Raw genomic sequence first — 14,630 nt, forward strand, 5'->3', positions numbered from 1 at the left:
GATGGGTGGACTTTGGGGAGCTATGAGTCAGCCTGCCCTTTGAGCATTTTCCAAGAGGAAGTGAGAGAAGAGAGAAAGAATTCTGAAATTCTCTTATATAGGATTACCCTGGATAGTAACTGTTTTAGAAACATATGTATCTCCTCTACTATATTCTACAACCTGATCCCAACCTACCTTTCTAGCCTAATCTCACTCTACTTTCCCTTTACTCATCCTACCTTCAGCCAAACTGAATTGTTCACTATTACAAGGAACTGGTTCTCGTGTGTCTTGGCTTACACAGTTCCATAGGCCTGGGAATGTCTTCTCCCCATGGTTCTACCATTGAAAGTCCTAATCAAAATAGTGCCTTTCCATGAAAACTGATTAAAAACCAAAGAAGTATTGGATGTATAATGAAAGAGCTGAGTAATAGAGGCCATGAATACAAATGTCTCGTCCCTCCCTTTTCCTTTCCTTTTCCTTCCCTCTGAACTCTCCCAACACTTACTTTGCACCATTCTATTGCATGGACCTCATTGTACCCTATACTATCTTTTCTCCCCTAATTTAAGAAACATTGATTAAGCACTCACTTATATTCCAGGCAATTTTCTAGACACTGGGGATGTAAACACATACACACACACACACACACACACACACACACACACACACACACAAATGACAAACAGTTCCTGCTGTCATGGTGCTTATAATCTACTGTAACTTGATTCTATATTTATCATTACTGAACAGTTGCCATATTTTCCTTTTGTTTGTTTCCCTTTTATTTTATTTTTTCCATTAGAGTTAAAAAGGACCTAGTCCAAACCCCTCATTTTTATTTTATTTTCATTTTCCTTTTTACTGATTTTTTGTTTGTTTTTATATCATAGTCACCCTACCCTTCCCCTTGCCCAGTGAAATTTCCCATGTAACAAAGAAAAGGTTAAGCAAAAACCAACGCACAAGTCAATCTCTTCAAAAACATAAGCACATTCTGCACTCATAATCCTCCTACTTCTCCAACAAAAGAAGGAATTTGCACCTCCTCTCCGGGGCCAAAATTGGTCCTTGTAATTAGATACTATTGGGCTTAATTTTAGAGTTCATTTCTCTTATATTACTTTAATCCTTGCACATATTATATCTTGTTTTCTTCATGCAGGATAGTTTTGCTTTGCATCAATTCATACAAAGTCTTCCCATGATTTTCTGTATTGTTCATATCCATCATTCCTTATTCTATAATACTATTCCATTACATTAATAAATTTCTATCATATCTACTTGAAAAAAATAAAGAAGCATTTATTAAGCACTTACTGTATACCAGACACAATGCTAATTTCTGAGGATACAAATACATAAAGTTAGATAGTCTTTACATTTTAATGGAGGAAGACAGACGATATTGGGAAGCAGTAGCCAGAGAAGGCATTTGGGGATAAAGAGTCATAGGGAGAATAAGGTGGTGCAAAGATCAGTCAGCTGACACACACTTTGATTCGATTACTCTGCTCAGAGATAGAGATGGATACAAGCAAGCAGATGGCAAGGTGGCTCAGGTAGATGGGTTGATGGTATGTAAAGGTGGTCTGATCTGGGGGCCGAGGCAAGACCAATCATATGGCTGAGTCTAGGAATTCCAAAGAGAGAAGGCTTAACTTGCAGAGAGACTAGGGACATGGATTCTGGAGGGCTAGTGCGGAGGTTTGGTCTGGAGGGTACTGGTCCAGATGTGAAGAAATGTGGCAGCAGTGGAAGGGAGATGGCAAGATAGCCTCACGGAATGGATAACTGGGAAATGAAGGTGAATCCTGGTCTGGATACCATAGATTTATGACATAGATGTCTTGTTTTTTACTAAGTGGTTTCAACAAATGCCTTTGCTTGAAGCTAAATGTTCCCAGTGGATAGCTCTTGAAGAATAAATACATCTATCTGGGGTGGGAGTCCATGAGCCATAATTTTGGAGTTCTGCCTACAGAGTATAGAAAAATGATCCTTTGGGGTACGCTTATAGGCTCCAATTATTTCTAAACTCCCTGAAAGCAGGCATTTTGTCTATCAATAAAGGGCTTACTGAATCAATCAATAAACATTTGTTCAGAACCTACTCTCTGCCAGTCACTTGTGCTAAGCACTAGGGATACAAAAAGAGACAAAAAACAAACCCTGCTCTCAGGTTTCTTAAAATCTAATGGAGGACTTTACAATGTAATGGAAACTTACCCTCTAACCTAAAATGAATTGAATCAGCTCCTAGAGGCTAGAAGAATTCGTACATCTTTGTATCTACCCCAACTTAGTTTAGTGCCTTCCATAAAGGAAGTAGGTAAGGTGTGTGTTTAAGTGTGTGTGTGTGTGTGTGTGTGTGTGTGTGTGTAGAATGAGGGTAGTTTTAAAAATCCACAGATAAGCCCAAAACCTTATTTTAGTAAATCCTATCCCTCTACACTCGAAAATTTTTATCAGAGCTCACCTAGAGGTTAATGACCAATAAAGCAATTAAAAGATAAGCAAAGACAGGTAAGGGAAACCTGTATGATATATCCACTGGATGAACAGCTCTGAAGGTGTGAGAGTGGACTGTAAGCAATAAACCCTTCAGAATGCAGTGGGGGGGGGGAAGCCCTGAGGCAGTGTTTCCATGAGCTTCTGCTCCCTCTGAGATCTTGGATAAAAGAAACAGCTGGCATGTACAGAGTCTTAATATTTGTAAAATTTTGCATACGTTGTCCCATCCGATCCTCATCATCCTGCAAGACAAAAATATCAGGGTGTCATCATCATCATCATTGTTATATTAATATTATTCTCACTTTATAGCTGAAGAATCAACATAACGCGTCTATAGTCACAGAGCTGGCAAATGTCAGAAGCAGGATTTGAACCCAGGTCTCCCCTAACTTCAACTCCAGAACTCTATCCATTAAAGGATGTTCATCCAGCACTCAAGTTCCATAGCAGGGCAAATGCCTGTTAATTCCCTGGGTACATCTGGCCCTGGGGGAGGTGCTCCAAAAGATGGTTCGGCAAGACAGTTTCCCAAACAGAAGGCACTTCGCCTTCCCAACACCTCTGAGAGGGTTGAGATTATGGCTCTATTTTATAGGTTAGGTCCACCTGGGATTCACAACACTGTGTGCTCAATGTATCTGTTCTCTGGCCAGACACATTTTTGTATATCTATCCTTGACACATTCATGTTAGGCAGGCACACACCAGTTAAGCACACATATATATTATGGTTCTATAAGATTATTTATATTCTATATTACCAGTCCTCAAGGGATTCTACAGGTTGCCATTACGTGGTCCTTGTGGTCTCCAGAACAGAAGAGGCTCCCTGGGCTGGGGGAAGGGAGGAAGGATAAGGTGGTGATGTCTCACGGAGGCCACGCGTCAGCCAGACTCTGTGTCCGGGAGCCACCAGTCACCCTCAACGGAGCCTCTGTTGTGCATCTCCCTCATGAAAAGTGCCTGTGTTGTGGGACAGGGTTCTGTTGAGGCTTGTATTACAAGGTTCCCTTTCATGCCAAGCACGCCCCACTTGGCTATACAAGCAGCCTTCACTCTCTGATGGGCATAAGCAGGAGGAGTAGGGAAGAGAGGAAGGTTCTCTTCTCCCACCCTCCACACCAATAAACAGTCATGCTGACCTCTGCATCCCCCTCCTTCCCCTCCCTCAGCAGCCTCCCTCAGCTGCTCTCACCTTCTCCTGGGAAACCCTGACAAGGGACAGATCAATATGACAGAGTCAGTCAGTCCTCAGGGAGCCCAGACTCTTTCTGTCAACAATCATACAAGCTCTTGTCTGCCAAAACATGCCAATTAACTGCAGAACACAAACGAAGCAAACAGAAGGTATCTTTCCCCCCAAGTAGTCAAAAGAGAAATGTTTAAAAGATGCCAGGCTGATAGACTGTATAGATAACCAAACTTGGCAAATCATTTAAATAGCATAGAGGGCAACTAGCTAACTCACAAAGTACAACCCCATAAAAATAAGATCAGAAGCTCTTAACGCAGGGTCCACAGAAGCAACACCACTACCACCCCTTTCACGGAGTCTATGAATAGATTTCAGAGTCTGTGAACTTGGATGGGGGAAAATAGTCTTTACTTTCACTAAATTTAGCATTTCTTTCCATTATGGCTTTTAAAACCAACAAAACTGTTTTGAAAAGGAGTTCATAGACTGTCAAAAGGGTCCATGACAGAGATGACTAGAGGGAAACAAAAAAAGTAGAGAACAGAGCCCCCCAAAGTAGATTAGGACAGGCACGGTCTCTCTTCTCAAGAATTTACAAGCTCCTAGCAGGAAAGATGGAGATGCATGCATGACTACTGACCATTTACAATTGCATTTTCACTGGCCATCTCTCATGCCTGGAATTCTCTCCCTCTCATCCTCTCTGTCTCCTGGTTTCCCTGGCTCCCTTCAAATCCCACTAAAGTCCTACCTTCATTAGACCATGAGCTCCTTGGGAGCACAGACTGGTTTTTACCTGTCTTTGTATCCTTCGCATTTAGTGCAATACCCGACACCCTGTAGGTGCTAAATAAATGCTTGTTGCTTTGACTTAACAGTAATAATATAACATAAATGATAATATATTACTCTCTGTAACAATCTTTTATCTCCTTGAGCATCTGGGTGACAAAGTCTACAGGGGGCTAGACCTGGAGCCAGGACGACCTGAATTCAAATTCTGATACAGACATTTACTAGCTTTGTGACCTTAAGTAAGTCACTTAACCTCTGTCTGCCTCAGTTTCCTTATCTGCAAAATAGGGATAATAACAACACCTACCTTCCCAGAGCTATTGTGAGGCTCAAATGAGATCATATTTGTAGTGCTTTACAAACCTTAGAGCATTGTATAAATGCTAGCTATCATTATTCTTCTCATTGTAATAATCACAATTATGAGACATGCTACAGATTAAAAACATGTTTTTCACATTATTTTTATTTATAATATATTTTATAAATAAATGTATAAATAAACAAATTTATTTTATTTTTCTATGTGTGTGTATATATATATATATATATATATATATATATATGTATATATATATATATATATATGTATATATATATATGTATGCATATACGTGTGTATGTGTATTCCAAAAGGTAGATATTCAAAGAAGGTGCATTCTTGGCATCAAAGGTAGCTGGTACAAAGACATGAAGATAGGAGATGGAGCTTTTAGTATATGGAGCAGAAAGGAAGCCAGTATCGTGTCAATCACAGAATGTGAAAGGAGAAGTAATATGTAAGATAGGAAAAGTAGGAAAAGGACAACTTCGGAAGAGCTTTCTATGTGAAACAGAGTTTATATCTGATTCTCAAGGCAATTAGCAGCTACTAGGGTATGTTGAGTAGAGGGAGTGATATGGTCAGGCTGCATTTTAGCTGGAGGTAAAGAATGGACTGGAGTAGACAGAACAATGAGAAGGTCATTGAAATTGTCTAGATGAAGGATGATAAAGGTCTGAATAAAGCCATAGAAGTGTAATTGTGATAGCCATACAAAATGCAGTAAAGTTTAGAGAAATGAAGTGACTTAGTCATAGTTGCTCAGACCCTGGACAAGAACACAGGTCTTCTGATTTCAGATTATGATTCAGATTATGGAGATTGAACATAGAAAAGTTGAAGGGACCAAGAGTAAAAGAAAACCAAAATTGATAAAGAGAAGGCTTCCTAGAGAAGGTAGATTTTGAGCTAGATATTGACTAATGTGACAAAAGTAGAGGAGGAAGAAAATATTTTAAGACAAGAAAGAGACAAACAAGATAGACAGAGACAGAGAGAGAGTGGAGACAGAGACAAGGAGAGAGGGAAGGAGGAGGAAAGAGAGAGAGAAGGAAAGAGAGATTATAATATGCATCAAGTTATAGAAGTAAGAAATGCTAAAATATATAAGCTCCTTGGGCCTCAGTTTTCTCACCTATAAAATGAAGGGGTATTGATTAGAGAGACACTGAGGTCCCTTCCACCTCTAGATCTATGAACTCATATACACAGGGATGATAAACAGATTGACTTGGCAGTAGTGCAAGGGGCATATCAGTGGTAAAATTGAGGGGGGTTCTGGAGGAGGGGGTGAAGAAATTAATGGAGGATCTTGAAGTCCAAGCTGAGGCATCTGGATTTGATATAGTTGACAAAAAGAAGCTTCTGTGTGGCCAAGAACAGATGAATTACATAGTAGTCCCTTGGGTTCTAGCTCTAACTATGCTATGGGACTACTTCACTCCTTGGAGAATCCAGTCCAATCCAAATTCAACAGGCACTAGTTAAGTGCTTAAGGCACTATGGTAGGCTAGAGATACAAAGATAAAACCACCACCACCACCACCAATAATAATCCCTCAAGGAGCTGCTGTTCTACTGAACTGGGGATATGGGTTCTCTCCCCTCATCTTGAACATGAGAAGTTGAGCTCAACGATCTCTTTTCCTCTCCGCTATTCGGAGTCTAGATGCCTATAAAAGTAATGATTGTGGGAAGTTCTGACGCCTGGATTCCAAGGAGAGACTGGACATTGAAAGACCATACTCCCTCTCACCACCTTTAATTTACTGATGAAAATATCCAGGCATCTACATGGCTGGGAGGTCAGAGGGAATTCACAAAACTATTCCCAAAGAAATTGTTCATAATCATTTTAGGCTAATATAGACAGGAAGTGCTATTAAGTGCTGATATCACTACAGTAATGTTTAGCTTAAAATTTTTTCCTCTCAAAAAGCTTTTGGACTGATTGTTCTTTGCTCCTTCTCACCCACCCTCAAACTGTGCTATAAGAGGGAGCTGCTACTCAGAGTGAGGGAGGTTGGGAATAGTAGCGTCATGGCTAGACGTTCACTCCCAGACTTCCAATGGCCCATTTAGCATCCCACCTCTTTTTCAGGATCTGCGATCATGGAATCCTATGGTATCTTTTCTAAGCCTGGCAGTCAGGAAATCCTTTCTTGACTCAGTAGCTCCTACTTCAGTGGAAATCCATCTCTTCTTGCTCTACTCCTAATGGAAAAGGAGAAAACATAAAGCCTGAACTAGGGTAAATCTCCCCATAAAAACCAGTTTAGTTCAACATAGAAATATAGACCAAACAATAAAAACAATAGCTTATGTTTGTATGGTATTCTTATGTTCTAAAAATCTTTACATTCATCATCTCATTTGATCCTCACAAAAACTTTTCAAAGTAGGCCCTGAATGTTTTTTTATCCCCTTTTTATGGAATAAGGGAACTAGACTCAAACAAATTGACCCAAATCGCACAATTAACAAGTAGCACAACTAGAACTCAAAACTATTTTCCTTTTTTTAAATAATTTTTTATTGATAACTTCTGTTGTTTTTTACACTGCTAACATTTCTCCCAGCATATCCTTCCTCTTCCTCCCATCCAGAGAGCCGAAAAATATATCAAATATTTTTTTACAGAAAAAGAAGAGAAAAAAAATTCAGCAAAACTGATCAATACATAAAAAAAAAAAATAGTTTAGAAACACATATGATGTACCACAACTATGGACCTCCCATCTCTGCCAAAGAGTTGGGTGGAGATATCTTCTCACATCTATCTCTTCTTTGTAGACATCACTCTTTGTCATTCAAAACCACTTTCTACTGACTCCTAAGTCAATATTCTTTCCACTACCCTAATCTTCTCTTGGCTGCAGTGCTTGGTGTTGTGGGCTTTTAATCAAAAGACTCAGTGCTCCCTGACTCAACTACAGGGAAAGCCACTCAAAATACATTACCTTACTACCTGTCAGTCTATGGCAACACTCATCCATGAAGAAAAACTGAATGGAGAACCCCATTCGACCATTCTGGCTTAAGTACCCCCTGTCAGGCCTTGGGGAGAAGGGGGTTAACTGTGTGTTGAAGGGCAGGCTGGGCCGCATATAGATAAGCTTCCATTCCACCCGCAGAGCAGAGGGCTAAGGAGCTAAGCTGGAGGGGTGGGAGAGAAGCTGTTTGGAAGAGGCTCTTTGGAAATTCCTTAGATTTTTCTGCTTTTGTCTCTGGGCACTGAGTCAAAGAAAAAGAGACCTGCAGACCCACTCTGCTAATGTTGCCAAAGGCTTAGAGTTAGCTATTGAAGGAAGACTCGAGCTAGGAGCAAATACAGTATTTTGTGAGTTTCCCATCCATGTTCCACCTACCTAACAGAGACACATTTTGTTACTGTTGTTGGAGAAATTGGTTTTTTTCTTCTTTGCAGTTTTAGGATAATTTCATTCTGACACCCCATGACTTGTCAACCTTAAACCTTCAGCATCCTTTGTCCTTCATTCACTTAACTTCATGAAATATTTCTTGAGCATTGTCTACTCTGTGCTAAGGAAACGCAGCACATACGAAGTGGAGTAACACATGGTTCCTGCTTTCAAGAAGATTACAACTCATTGGGGAAGATAGGACATGAGTACAGATAAATATGAATCATTGCTATAAAATCTGAGGAGGAAAAAAATGCCTCTGGCTTTAGAAATCAGGAAAGGCTTCCTGGAGGTGACCTAGGGTATAATGGAAAGACCATTGATTGTGGAATCAGAGCATCTGGGTAGAAATATATTCCTCTGACATTTACTACCTGGGACCTTGAGTAAGCCACTGTAAAATGAAAGGACTGAACTATATGGCCTCTGAGGTCCTTTCCAGCCATAGATCTATAATTAATAATTTAGATTTATAGGAGTCATGGGCCAGTAGATAGCGCGGTAAATAGAGCACCTGCCCTAGCATCAGGAGAACCTGAGTTCAGATTCTGCTTTAGACATTTACTAGCTGTGTGATCATGGGCAAAGCACTTAACCCTGTTCACCTCAGTTTTCTCATCTGTAAAATGAGCTGACAAAGGAAATGGCAAACTAACTACAGTTACCTGCCAAGAAAACCCCAAATGAGATCACAAAGAGTCAGACATGAGTGAAAACAACAGGATGTCAGCAGGTTGAGATGTATGGAGAAGAGGATTGGGGAGAGGTCTGATGATAAGATCACTCCAGGTACAGAATATAGAGAACAATATATTCCAAGGCACCAAGGTTAGGAAGCATAGGAAGTATTTGAGAGATGGAGGGAGAGAGTTTGGCCAGAAAATACAGAGAATAGTTTATGAATGGGAATCATAATGTAAGATCAGGCTGGAGACCGTGGAGAACCTTGGGGGTGGGGGGTGGGGGGGGAGGGGCATTTAGATAGATAGATATAGATACACACACACACACACACACACACACACACACACACACACACACACACTAATCAATTTAGAACAGGAAGAGATCTCAGAGATCATCTAGCCCAGTGGATCTCAACCTTTTTTATGGGTCAGTTCCCTAAAATCCCCAGGCTTTTTTTCACACTTTCCTCAGCAAGTCTTTTTTTTTCTTTTTTTTGACAGTCAGGGTTAAGTGACTTACCCAGGGTTACACAGCAAGTAAGTATCTGAGACCCAATTTGAACTCAGGTTCTCCTGACTCCAGAGCTGGTGCTCTATCCACTGAGTCACTTAGCTGCTCCCAGCAGTCTTTTTGAAATAACTTTTTTTAAATTCATAAAATACATAAGATTACAAAGAAAATCAATTATGTATATTGAAATAGTTATAAAAATATTTCTTAAAAAAACCAAGTTCATAGACCCCCAATTAAGACCCCCTTATTTAGTCCAGTCTCCTTATCTTTCAAATGAGAAAACTTTGACAGATTAAAGATAAATGATCGGACAAGATCCCACACTCCTTAGTGGGAAAGGAAAGATATGAACCTCTGACTCTAAATCCAGAACACTAGACCCAGGAATCTGATAGATTCATATAAGCAATAGGGAACCACTGCAGGTTTCATGAGCACTAGGATTACCAGTCTAACAGCAGAAACACAGGACTGAAGGAAGGTCATTTTAGAAAAGGGAAGACATAAGGCTACATTGAATGTCCAAAAAAGAAAAAGGATAACTGGTGGAATAGCAGACCAAATGGATAGGATAAAGTATACCAGTAGAGAAGTCAACTTTGACCAAAAACAAGATAGCATGTATGAGTTTATTAAAGCAATAAGCATTTATTAAGCTCTTACTACATGCCACGCACTGTGCTAAGAGCTGAGGATACAAGCAAAAAAAAAGAGGAACAGAGATTTCCCTAGTGGGAGAAACCAATGCACTAAAGGAAGCTGAGAAGGTGTGTACTGGGGGGAATGATGGATGGCCAGCTCAAGGGTATGGTGTTGATGTCCAGAAAGTCAGCTGGGGTTGGGAGTGGGGAGGAATGAAAGTTAATAGGCCTAGGTCCCTCCCCAAAGTGGAGACACCAGGAGAAACTAAGGGGAGACCAGGGACAGGTATGGAGGAGAGAGATTACAAAGTGAGAAAATGGAAGGTGAATGTTCCTGGGTGAGGAGACACCAGATGAGGGAAGAAATTCCAGGGGAACACTGCAGCCAAGGGAAATCATTTTAAGGGAAAAGATAAGTGACAATACCAAAAGATTTTACAGTGAAGATGAGAGGGATTGAGAATTTTTATTCCATGCTTTAAGAATGAAACATATTTCTTCATGACATTGCCTATCCTTACTCCCCTCCAACCAAAAATCAGAAGCACAGAATCATTAAAACCTCAGACTGAGAAAGACTTCAGAGGTCATTCTGCCCACCCATCCCTCAACAAAAATGCCTTGTACAATGGTTTCAATCACTGAAGACTTCCAACAATGGGGAGCTCACTATCTACAGAGGAAGCCCAATAGAGTTTAGAACAGCACCCATTGTTAGGAAGCTCTCTACCTTTATATTCAGCTGCTATCTGACCGTATATTTCTGTTTAGCTTCCATGGTTCACTGTTGATTAAGCTTTTGGTCCCCTAAAAACCCCAGATCATTTTCACAGGAACTATTGGTTAGCCTCTCTTCTGTTGTAACCTTCTGCCGTTGATTTTTTTTTAACCGAAATGTAGGACTTTACAATTACTCCTATTAGATTTGTCCTATTTATCTACCCTGACTCACAGATGAGATTGCTTAATCTTATTCATGTGAATTACCTTGCTTAAGTCATTTCTTAGTTTTTTGTACCTCAGTTTCTAAACCTAAAGTTAGAAATACTGGGTTCCCTTTCCTGCTTCTCTACGTACTAATTTTTTAACCTTGGCCAAGGATCACAAAGTTAAGTGTCTGAGGCTGGATTTGAACACAGGAAGATTTATCTTCCAGGTTTCCAGCTCAGTGCTCTATCAATTGTCATACCTAGCTGCCCAATGAGTCTTAGTTACGTGCACCACGTACCTCTCAGACTTCCTGGGAGGGTTAAAGGAGATAATGAATTGCATCTATATAACTCGAAGCTATTCATAAAACAGGGGAAGGAGTATGTCTATCTGCCATCCCCTAGAAAATTGTGAGCACTCCTAAGGCAATGGAAATGAAGTGTTCAGATTTACTGGTGTAGCCACAGTAGAAGGGAGAGATCAGGGAGGAACTAAAATTTAAAAATATAGATAACCAAAAAAAAAACAAAACAAAACCAACTTTAGCCCCTAACTGCATTTTTCCCAGGTGAATCTTTTCTAGGATGTCTAACAAGGTGCAATTCATCCCACTTTCACTTGTCTTGCTTACTTTCAGCAGAGATGCTATTGTGCATCTGCTACCTGACCCTCATCCAACCCAGCAGAACTTGCTGAAAACTGGAAAACACGGTCAAAAAACAATCTGTTTTGTTTTGTCTTCCCTACACAAAGTCAGATGGCCTTCCCCCACTGGAAGGTTGCTGCAGTACCCTTAGGCATGCAAGCATTCCGTTTACCTAGGATATCCCTATGCTGTATGAATATAAAACTAAATGACTTTGTTGTACTTTCTAGGTTATAGGCAGTGTCCCCAAAAACATTTCTAATCATTTTTTCATCTGAGAGACAGTTGAAGGAAGCTATTTTCCCATGAGAAGACACTTCACGAACTAACCTGACTACATACATAACTCTTTCTCCCCCAACCTCCACTGTCCCTGTGACCTTAACTTGCACTTTGATGAAAAAAAAATCTGGGCCATCTGGCAAGAGCTTCCTAACTGACCCTTTTCTCCATCTCAGAGCATTCCTTTACACATCCTTTCATATTATTCCTCCGTCTTCCCAAAGGGAATCCCCCTTCACTTCTGCCCTTAATCCCTTACTTCCCCCATGACTTACTCTATGAACTATGTATATTCTCATTCTCTCTCCTCCTCCTCCTCCTCCTCCTTCTCCTCTTCCTTCTTCTTCTTCTTTCTTTCTTTCTCATTTCCTTCCCTCTCAAAGTGCTGTTTTCTTCTTCTCCTTCCATTTGCACTCCTAAACCTCAAAACATCAAGCTCCCTTTCCTCCCTGAAGACAAATAGTCTTTTCCCCTACATTGCTTTTCTCTAAACAGCCAATTCAGACCACAAGTTGACACCCCCATTGTGATCCAGTATGGAACCTTGGCTGTTCTACTTTGAGGTCTGCCTTGGCTTTTTGCTTTGTAGAAGGCACAGCCTGTTGAATATGAGCTCTTTGCCAAGAGGGAGTGATTTCTTCACTGCACTTATATCTCCACTGGCACATGATTAATATGCCTGTTGTTTGATTGACTGATCACACATTTCCTGGAGGATATCTTCTATGCATTTTCTTATGCATACATAATCATGGGTGCCGGCACTTCAACTGTATTAATATGCTAATACTTTCATCATGAAATAAAGAGTTCCATTTCTTCAGAACTGGAGATGACCGAAAGGCATCACCTACAGAGACCTTGTCTCCCTAGCTTTTCCTGGTTCCTTTGGGGATTCAAAGTTAGAGGAAAAATCTCATCTATCATCTAGTTGCCAAGGATGAATAACAAGGAAGGAAATATGACTGCCCTGGGAGTGGAATACTGCTTTTAACCAAGTGTGCCCTGAGCAAGCTCCTTTCACTTCTCTGCATTATCCCCACCCCACCCCCATCAACCCACCAGTTGAACTCACAGTGGAGTGAGAGGATGCACTTCTTTGGAGTCAGTAAGTCAATAAACATTTATTAAATGCCTACTATGTGTCAGGCACTGCACTAAGCTCTGAGGATACAAAAAAGGCAAAAGACAGCCTGTAACCATCTACTGGGGGAGACAGTAAGCAAAGACATATGTACCAACAAGATATATACACAAAAATTGTTAAAGATGGAAGGCATTCAAATTAAAAAGACTTGGGAAAGTCTTCTTTTAGAAGATGAGATTTTAGTTGGGACTTGAAGGAAGCCAGGGAAGCCAAGAGGCTTGGCATGGGCATGAGGAAGGAAAACATTCCAGGCATGGAGGACAGCAAGTGAAAATGTCCAGGGCTTAGAAGAAGGAGTATCTTGTTCATAGAAGAACCAAGAGGTCAATGTCACTGAATAAAAGAGTATATACATGTTGGATAATAAGGTGAAGAAAGACTGGAAAGGTAGGAGAGATCTAGGTTATGAATGACTTTGAATACAAAACTGAGGATTTTTCATTTGATCCTGGAAGCAATAGGAAACCACTGGAGTTTATTGAGTTAGAAGATGACATGGTCAGAACTACATTTTGGGAAAATCACTTTTGTGGCTGAATGAATGAAGGAGAGTGGGGAGAGGCTTGAGGTAGACAGACCCACCAGCAGGCTATTGCAATAGTCCAGGTATGAGGTGATAAGGGCCTTCACCAGAGGGGTGACAGTGTCAGAGAAGTGAAGGGAGTATATTGGAGAGATATTGCAAAAGTACAATTGATAGGCCTTGGCAACAGATTGCATGGGGGGGAGGGGAGGGTGAATGTTAAGGATAACTTCCAGGTTGTTGTCTTCAGCAGTTACAGGTAAGGTAGGAGAAAGGGAGGGTTTAGGAGGAAAGAAAACAAACTCAGTTTTGGTCATGTTGAGTTTAAGATGTCTCTGGACATATTGTCTGAAATATTGGACGATATTGGACAAATTGTCTGAAAGGCACTTGGAGATATGAATGGAGGTCAGAAGAGAGACTGGGGCAGAATAGAGAGATTTGAATCATCAGCATTGACATAGTAATAAAATCCATGGGAGTTTCTGAGATTAGAGCATCTGACATAGTCTCATGAGCTGCCATGACCAAGAAAAAACTCATCACCTTGTAGCCGACCTTCTCTTAGACTTAACTAGATTGAAAGTGTACTGGATGTGAAGTTAGGAGACTGAGGTTTCAGATTCTGGTTCTGCCATTTTCTACCAGTGTAACCTTGGGGAAGTAATAACCTCTCTGAGTCTCAGTTAACTAATCTGTAAATAAGACAAATTGGACTAGATGACCTCTAAGGTTCCTTCCAAATCAAAATCTGTGACACAAAATGGATTTCTAGGCCTATATTCCAAACCTTTTCACCTTGGTAGGGTCTGCCATTGTCTGTGCTATGCTAACATACAAGTTAAGAACATGAAGTCACCACCATGCCACAATGAGGAATCATAGTAGAATGATAGTGTAGTCAATAGGACCTTGAAATGATCTCAGTGCTTAATGAATATTACTCAGTAAACAAATATTGGGCTCTACCTTGGGAATTCATAAATAAACTTAGCAACTGTAGTAAATGTACTGTC

The 14,630-nt window shown here is 40.5% G+C and overlaps 1 long non-coding RNA gene across 3 annotated transcripts in view; it reads right to left on the bottom strand.

The window, feature by feature from the left end:
* Positions 1 to 1,272: 1,272 nt before the first annotated feature.
* The window catches only part of LOC140530959 (uncharacterized), a 65,998-nt gene continuing 52,640 nt past the window's right edge, over positions 1,273 to 14,630 (bottom strand). For all 3 annotated transcript variants that reach the window (XR_011976200.1, XR_011976199.1, XR_011976201.1), the window contains exons 2-3: positions 6,911 to 7,034; positions 1,273 to 2,747 (exon numbers count right to left, since the gene is read on the bottom strand). This is a non-coding gene — a long non-coding RNA (uncharacterized lncRNA). The remainder of the gene's footprint in view (positions 2,748 to 6,910; positions 7,035 to 14,630) is intronic.

The sequence above is a fragment of the Notamacropus eugenii genome, chromosome 3 (genome assembly GCF_028372415.1).
Source record: "Notamacropus eugenii isolate mMacEug1 chromosome 3, mMacEug1.pri_v2, whole genome shotgun sequence".
Lineage (NCBI taxonomy): Eukaryota > Metazoa > Chordata > Mammalia > Diprotodontia > Macropodidae > Notamacropus > Notamacropus eugenii.